Here is a 9683-nt window from a genome sequence, read left to right on the forward strand (position 1 = left end):
CCACTTGATTTTCTAAGGTAGACCCTGATGGTTTATGGGAGTTGTTCAGCTGATTGAATCCAGGACGCTGTGTGGGGAGGATGGAGAATTTGAGGTCAGTACTGCAGGTTGGCTCATCCTGCTGCATAGAGTCCTGTCGATGTTAGCCTTAGTTAGATGCTGAGAAAAATTAAATGGATTTGGTCCCAGCCCCTACTGGTCAGATTAATTAGATTGCTTGATGGAGTGCACATTCAAGGGAAAATATACTCCAAGTGAAGGTGGCATTGAAACAAGGAACAGATACTATTGGGAGGCAATTCTCCATGGATGTCTCAGGTTTCTGCAAGTTTTATGAACAGAAGCGCTGACAGCCATTGTCCCAGACTACCTGAATGTTTATAGAGTAAACAACCTTGGAAAATACACACAATGTCACCTTCTAGAGCAGATGGCATTCTGTTCAATAATAAGGATAATGTCTTCTTCCAGGGCAGAGATGGGAAAAGTTTTCTTAAAACTCATTATAAAATATTGGGATTTTCTAAGCTCAGGAACCCACCGTACATTCAGACATCAACTGGCTGTCATTCTGCAGAATTTGGGGTTCTGGGAACCAGCTCAAATGCTAATACCCTGGCTGCTGTTATTATTATGAGTAATAAACTGTGCTTTGTCCCTGACCCAGGAGTCCTATGTCCTTTGTCATCATCCATGACACTGTGGCAGACTAACTTGTTAGCTTACATGTGGGGTTACATCTCAGAACCTTCACAGTTCTTGACAGGAGCACCATGGTCTATGAGCCATCACCACAGATCCCTGTCAGTCGAGATTGCTACTCTGACCTCATTTCCCATTACAGTCATTAAATCCACCTTGCTTCTGAAGTTAGTGTCCCACCTGCACTCTCATATTCTGAAATCTTACCATTGCTTTTAGGGAGCCCAGCATTAAGGCAGTATCTCTTACCATCAACCCTAGCCTACAGTGTATGGTCACCACTTCTCAAAGACACCAAGCGCCCCATCCCCTTACTAGTGCATTTCTCATTACCTCAATGAATAGAGTATCCTCTGGGCCCTCCTGGGTAACATGATCAAGGGATGTGTTCTTTGGTCTTATATAATAAATCCACTTTAATATTCTTAAGTTCCGGAGCCCTCTGATCCCTTCCACAATGCTCTGCCAAGGCAGTTCTGGCATTTCCACCTCTTTTATTGTAAATCTTTATCATGCCCAGACTTTGAGGAGTCATCCCAGCAGGCTACTAAGATAGACTCCATGTATCCTTGCCAGGTCATTCAATTCTAGGTCACGGGAGAGTACTATCATGTCAATAAACTTTCCCTATCTGGTCTTATGCATCACCCCATGTACTCCAAAGTTCACACATATTCTCCTGCTTCCTGCTGGTTAATATTAGCTGGGTCCTGCAATTCTTTGGGGAAGCAAGGTATTTCATCTTGGTGACAGAAAAGTATTTCTCTCCTAGGCTATTGGTATACAGGCAGTGAGGTATAGTGGTGCAAATCTTGAGAAGGTTGAACATCGCTCTGTGAAGCAGCCACCACAGGGAGTCTTTCATGGTTATCAGGCAAAGAGAGACGACTTTACTCAACAAAGAAAAGGCAACTGTTTCTGCCAACCCCAAGGGTTTAGGGAAATCTGGGAGCTCAAGATTCTCTGACATATCTACCCAAATACCTCCATTACAGGTCTCAGAGTTCCACTTCTTGGTCAGGGCTCTGACTTTAGCATAGGAGAAACATCAAGGCTACTTAGTTAGTCACCTTTGCAGCTCTGCTATTTTCAATCAGATGTTGGGCTTGATTCTCCTGATCCCTGCAACTGATGAAGGTCTCTATAAACACGGCCACTGAGGACCTCTGGTTTTCAGTTTGGATTGAATTTATAGTTGGCTGAACTGAGCCTGTCATTCTCTTCGAGGTTTTTGAGGAGATTAAAAAAGCTCATCAGCTCTATAGTTCCTATCATCTCTTCTCCTAATAATGTTCAAGGGCTGGTCCTATTGTATAATCCAGTATTTCCTCTTCCATTTATACGTCATCCCAGTGCATGAAAGAGGAGAATCTACGTATTGTGATGTGAGAGATTATCCCTGCCCCTTTTCCACAGCAATGGGATCCTTGTTGTCATCTCAGCAGTAAGTGATCTGATTCTAGAGGTTCATCCTAACTATGGGGGTTTCTTTTTGTTTTTTTTTGTTTTTCTTTTGCGGTACGCGGGCCTCTCCCTGCTGTGGCCTCTCCCGTTGCGGAGCACAGGCTCCGGACGCGCAGGCTCAGCGGCCATGGCTCACGGGCCCAGCCGCTCCGCGGCATGTGGGATCTTCCCGGACCGGGGCACGAACCCGTGTCCCCTGCATCGGCAGGCGAACTCTCAACCACTGCGCCACCAGGGAAGCTCCTAACTATTGGTTTTCCACTAATGTTTCCAGTAATATGTCTTAGTTTGTGTCCCTCTCCACCACACCAAAAAAAAAAAATTAGAGCCTGGGTAAGACCTCAAATTCGGGTAGTTCACTCAGTGGACAGTGTGTGTGTGTGTGTGTGTGTGTGTGTGTGTGTGTGTAAAATATCACCATTATATGTGGCAATGTTTTATATTATCATATATGGTAATATTTAATCAATGTTAATTTCCTAATGTTGATGGTTACACTATGGTTATGTAGAGGAATGTCCTAATTTTTATATACACACTCAATTACCCAGGGATAATAGGGCATCATGTCTGCAACTTACTCTCAAATGGATCAAAAAAAAATTACCAATGTGTAAATTACCTATGGATTGAAAAAAATTTATGCATGTTTGCACTTATGCATATATATACACATACATATCTATATATTTTTAAAACCTCCAGTTTCAACACAGCAGGGCTTATTCAATGCCCCCTCCTCCACCTTTCTATATTTATACCTCTTTTCTCATCAGTGAGAAATCTGACTCCCATTAACCTTAATATATTTACTGTTGAGTCAGTTCCCCTGAATGTAACCAATCTTCCAGCTGCACCCAGCTGAATTCTTAACTCAAAGACATGCTTACCAGTACACACACACACACACATCCCTACACATACCTATACATGCACACAAACCAACTACAATAGCCCCTAGAAATGGAAGAAGGAAGGAGAGGGAGGAAGAAGAATGAAAAGAAGGAAAGAGAAGGGAGAGAAAAGGAGGAATAAAGCCTAGCTAGTGGCTTTTTTTGCTAAATTATTTACCCATTATGGAAGGAGGGAAAGAAGGAAGGAAGAAAGTGGGGGGAGAAAGGAGAGAGAGAGGGAAGGAAGGAAGGAAGGAAAGAAGGAAGGAATATGACAGTGTATTATATACGTTCCTGAAGGATTTAAGGCATCTTCCAATAATAAATACATACACACACACACACACATACACACACACACACACACACACAAAATGCCTAGAAAAGAAAGACTGAAAAAAACATTGCCAAAATATTAATCACACTTACGTCTAGGGAGTTGGGTTTGGGGTGATCTTTATCTGCTTCTCGTCTGTCTTTCAATTTTTCAACAATCAATGTGTTGTATATTACACTTAAAAATAATTGTTTTAAGATAAATAGGAGACTTCCCTGGTGGTGCACTGGTTAAGAATCCACCTGCCAATGCAGGGGACATGAGTTCAATCCCTGGTCCGGGAAGATCCCACGTGCCGCGGAGCAACTAAGCCCGTGCACCACAACTGCTGAAACCCACGCACCTAGAGCCCGTTCTCCACAACAAGTGAAGCCACCACAATGAGAAGCACGCACACCGCAACGAAGAGTAGCCCCCGCTCACCGCAACTAGAGAAAGCCCACGCGCAGCCAAAACTAAATAAATAAATAAAATACATAAATTTGTAAAATAAAATAGTAGAATAGGTTAATGGAACAGAATAGAAATTAGAGAAAATGATTCACACGTATGTTTAATTGATGTTTGGCAAAGATGTAAGAAATTCAATGGAAAAAAGAGTTTTCAACAAACTGTTGAAACAATTGAGGATTTATGTGCCAAAAAATTTTTTAATTCACCACTTCACAACATGTACAAATGTTAACTCAAAGTTGACCATAAATCTAAATGTAAAACCTAACATTATAAAATGTCTAGAATACACAGGAGAAAATCTTTTGTGACCTTGGGTTAGGTAAAAATTTCTTAAATACTCCAAAATCACGATCTATAAAATAAAAATTAATTTTAAAGTTGGGCTTTTTGAAATTAAGAACTTCTGCTCTTTGAAAAACACTATTAACAGAATGAAAAGACAATCTACTGGGAAAGAATACTTGCAAATCACATATATGATAAGGATTTTATCTGGAATATATAAGGAAATCTTACATATAAAAAATTTTTTAACTACCTAGCTTTTTTTTTTAATTTTTATTTTTCGGCTGCACCCCGCGGCATGCAGGATCTTAGTTCCCCGACCAGGGGTCGAACCCGCGCCCCTGCAGTGGAAGCGTAGAGTATTAACCACTAGACCACCAGGAAAGTCCCCCTAGCTTTTTAAAATGGACAAAATATTTGAACAGAATTTATCAAAAAATGATATACTGATGGCATAAGCACCTGAAAAAATGTTCAATATCATTAGTCATTTGGGAAATGGAAAATTTAAACCACAATGAGATACAACCACATACCTATTAGAATAGCTAAAATTAGAAAGATTGGCTGCACCGCGTATTGTAAGGACGTGGAGCAACTAGAATTCTCATAAAATGCTGGTGGGTATGTAAAATAGTACAACCACTTTGGAAAAGAGTTTGACAGTTTTTTTTAAAAGTTAAACATACACTTACCTGTGGGCCAACCATTCCATCCATGAAAAAAAGAAAGACAAATATCATATGATATCATTTATATGTGAAATCTAAAAAAATGATACAAACTAACTTATTTACCAAACAGAAATAGACTTACAGACATAGAAAACTTATGGCTACCAAAAAGGAAAGGGTCAGGGAGATAAATTGGGAATTTGGGATTAACAGATACACACTACTATATATAAAATAGATAAACAAGAACCTACTGTATAGCACAGGGAACTTTATTCAATATATTGTAATAATTTATAATGGAAAAGAATCTGAAAAAGGATATATACATATGTATAATTGAATCACTTTGCTATACACCTGAAACATTGTAAATCAACTATACTTCAAATAAAAAAATTTTTTTAAAGCTTGGAAAAGACCCCCCCTAAAAGAAGAAAGCATATATCCACATAAAGATTAATAACGTACATAGAAACTTTATTTGTAATAGCCAAAACCTGTTAACAACGCAAATGTCCATCAAGGTAAATGATTAAACAGATTGTGGTACCTCCATATAATGAAATACTGCTCAGCAATAATCCATACAGATGAATCCAAAATAATTGCACAGTGCAAAAAGTCAGACAAAAAAAATCATTCTGTATGATTCCATTAATATAAATGTTTAGAAAATGTGAATTAATCTATGTAGTGACAGAAAGTAGAACAGAGGTTGCCTGGGAAAGGGTGGGAAGGTTATGGGAAGGAGAAAGAAGGGGTTCTTACAAAGGGGCATGAGTGTATACATGTGTCAAAATTTATCTAACTGGTAAATTTTATGTTATGAATATTTAACTATAATAAAAAAGAAAAACTTATCAAACTGTACACTTTAAATATGGGCAGTTTATTAAACACCAATTATACCTTAATAAAGCTGTTTTACAATGGTGTTTTTAATAAAATAATGCTGTAAGAAAACCATCATGCAAAAATATTTTATCCCACAGTTATTATTTCTTAAGGATAGGTTCCTGTAAGGAAATTTACTGGGTCAAACAATAATAATAGTTTCATTGTTCTTGTGACACAAATGATTTCAAGAAAAATTGAACAATTTTTTACTTTTAATATGGTATCTCACCCTCTCCAAGATCTGAGAATTAATTTTTTTAAACATTTGCAAGTTTGAGTTTTAAATGGCCTCTTATTTTCACTTACATTTTTATTACCATGGATACCATAATTTAAACAGAAAATTTACAACCTAGAGAGGTTCAAGTGAAGGCATTTAGGGTGATGTGGCTGTGGAATGCAGGTTCTGTGAGGAATAATGGATGACACAGAAAGTTCACCTGAGGAACCCCATGGGATGGACCATGGGGCAGAGAAAGTCATGAGCGTTCTCCTCTAGGAACTGTAGTGACATCCTTCAGGAGAGGGACTAGACCTATGCTGCAGGGGACTAGAGTGAAAGAAAAAGACCAAGTTCCATCTGGAAGATCGCAGCTTCCAAAAGGAAGATTGCAGCTCAGTATGAGAAAGGACCATTTTTTCAGGGGAGGGGTGGCAGGCTAACAACATCAATCACGAGAGCTTTAATACAATGAAATCGGCTGCCTTCCCAGCCCTGGCAGAGTCATCTAGAAAAGACTGGCTTAAGAAGATGTGGTATGTACACATACAATGGAATATTAGCCATAAAAAAAAAGAATTATTGTCATTTGCAGCAATGTGGATGGACCTAGAGAATATTATGCTTAGTGAAATGTCAGACAGAGAAAGATAAATACTATACGATATCACTTATATGTGGAATCAAAAAATAATACAAATGAAAATATATACAAAACAGAAACAGACTCACAGACACAGAAAGCAAACTTATGGTTACCAAGAGAGGGGGTGTGGTAGGGACAAATTAGGGGTATGGGATTAACAGATACAAACTACTATACATGAAATAGATAAGCAACAAGGATTTACTGTATAGCACAAGGACCTATATTCAATATCTTGTAATAACATGTAATGGAAAAGAATCTGAAAAAAAGTCTGAACACTATGCTGTATAACTGAAACGAACACAATATTATATAGCAACTATAAATGAAAGAAGAAAGAAAGAAAGAGAGAAAGAAAGAAAGAAAGAAAGAAGGAAGGAAGGAAGGAAGGAAAGAAGAAGGAAGGAAGGCAGGGAGGAAGAGAGGGAGGGAGGGAGGGAGGAAGAGAGGGAGGGAGGGAGGGAGGGAGGGAAGGAAGCCTGGAAGGCCCCTGGCAGGCCCACTGCAGAGGGAGATCTTACATCAATTAGGAATTTGGATGAGACAGTCTTAAATCAGATGACCTTTCCCCACCCCCGGTTTTATTGAGATATAAATTACATACATCACTGTTTGAGTTTCAGGTATACAGCATAAAGTTTGACTTACATATATTGTGAAATGATTACCACAATAAGTTTCGTTAACGTCCATCATCTCATATAGATACAATAAAAAGAAACGGAAAAAAAAAAAAGGAAAAAAGTTCTCCTTGTAATGAGAGCTCTTAGGATTTACTCTCTTAACAGCTATCATGTATAGCATACAGCAGTGGTTCCTATAGTCATCATGTTGTACTAGAAATTATTTATCAGACGATCTTTAAAAGTCCTCATATTTTGTTTTTCTCATTCCCCCTCCTTAACATTTTTTTTCTCTTGTTCCTACACTTCCTTGGAAATGGTGACATCATTATCATACTATGTTTGCAAATCGAGGGGTGAGGAAAAAAAGCCACTTGTTTATAAGAACATAATGAACAACCTTTAAACACGCATTAGCTAGTCACAGGTGAAAGATATATTTCAGGGATAAGAAAAGAGAGTCCTAGGAAAGTACTTGGTTGGCTCCTTGTTCAGGTTAAAATGGCTCCTAGTCAGTACATTATTATTACTCCTTAATGAACAGCTAACCAGTGTCCATCCCAAACGGAAAATCTAAACAAAGAGACACAATAGTCACTATGAAGATTTCATTTGTTTGCATTTATCCCTCCACCAAAACACTTGAAGGCGATTATGCAATAGCAATGAAAACATCTGCTGTGAAGAAAGATGTATAGGACACAGAATACTGAGGAGGGAGGAGAAGAGAGGGAAGGAGGTAAGAAGAGTTTGAAATAATACCTTTGTCATTAAAGTTTGAAAACCAGCTGCATGGGGTGTTTGATGCCATGCTGAAAGGTTTTGATTTAATTCTATAAATAATGAGGAGCTTGCCAAGGTCTTCAAGCTAGAGAGTGACACAAAATATTTTTTTAATTAGTTATCTCTGAGGAAGTGATGAGTAGATTTTTGTTTACTATTTACCTTCCTCACTGGAATGTGAGCTCCTGGAAAACAGAGGTTTTTATCTGTTTTGCTCTCTTTTGTATCCCTAGCACAGGACAGGAAGTCAACAAATCTTTGTTGAATGAACAAGCAGATCCTGGCAATTAGTGAACAAGGTAGAGACTCAGAGATCATGAGCCAAGGCAAGGGGGGCTATTGCTCTGGGGTGTAAGTCACTCAAGAGTTGCTAGGCACACATGCATGCACAAGTTGGGGAAAAGAAGCCGGCTTAAATCGAGGAGTTTCACAGTTTGTTTTTTTTAATGGAGGTATAATTGACCTATAACATTATATACATTTCAGGGGACTTCCCTGGTGGCCCAGTAGATAAGACTCCATACTCCCAATGCAGGGAGCCAGGGTTCCAGCCCTGGTCAGGGAACTAGATCCCACATGCATGCTGCAACTAAGAGTTCGCATGCCACAACTAAGGATCCCACCTGCCACGACGAAGACCCAGCACAACCAAATAAATAAAATATTTTTAAAAAACACATTATATTCTTTTCAGGTGTACAATATAGTGATTCCATATTTGTATATATTGCGAAATGATGACTACAGTGTCTACAATATCCACTACAACACATAGTTCCAAAATTCTTTTCTTGTGATGAGAACTTTTTTTTTTTTTTTTCAGTACGCGGTGTACAATATAGTGATTCCATATTTGTATATATTGCGAAATGATGACTACAGTGTCTACAATATCCACTACAACACATAGTTCCAAAATTCTTTTCTTGTGATGAGAACTTTTTTTTTTTTTTTTGCAGTACGCGGGCCTCTCACTGTTGTGGCCTCTCCCGTTAGCACAGGCTCCGGACGCGCAGGCTCAGCGGCCATGGCTCACGGGCCCAGCCGCTCCGCGGCATATGGGATCCTCCTGGACCGGGACACGAACCCGTGTCCTCTGCATCGGCAGGCGGACTCTCAACCACTGCGCCACCAGGGAAACCCTAAACCCACCTCTAAGAGTTTTGATAGGAAATGCTGCAGTTCTCCTTTCTGTCTGAAAGTAATGGTAGTGATTTTGTCATTGGCCCAACAGGGAGACTTCTCTGTGTCCAGCATTCTCACCCAAACGTCGGCTCAAGTCTGCCCCCTAGAGTAATCAGTGTGCCTTGACAGTAGTGCTCAACAGTATTAATTTCATATTTCTGACACTGGTCTTTTCCAGAGGACAGTCACTTTCTATTTTATATGCGTCTGCATTATTTGAAAGTATGTCAGATACTGTTTTTTTGTTTTTTGGGGTTTCTTTAAACGTAGATTTTATTTATTTATTTATTTTTGCTGCGTTGGGTCTTCGTTACTGCGCAGGGGCTTTCTCTAGTTGCGGAGAGCGGCGCCTACTCTTCATTGCAGTGCGCGGGCTTCTCATTGCGGTGGCTTCTCTTGTCGCAGAGCACAGGCTCTAGGCACGCGGGCTTCCATAGTTGTGGCTCGAGGGCTTCAGTAGTTGTGGCTCCCGGGCTCTAGAGCGCAGGCTCAGTAGTTGTGGCGCACGGGCT

The sequence above is a fragment of the Physeter macrocephalus genome, chromosome 1, assembly GCF_002837175.3.
Source record: "Physeter macrocephalus isolate SW-GA chromosome 1, ASM283717v5, whole genome shotgun sequence".
Lineage (NCBI taxonomy): Eukaryota > Metazoa > Chordata > Mammalia > Artiodactyla > Physeteridae > Physeter > Physeter macrocephalus.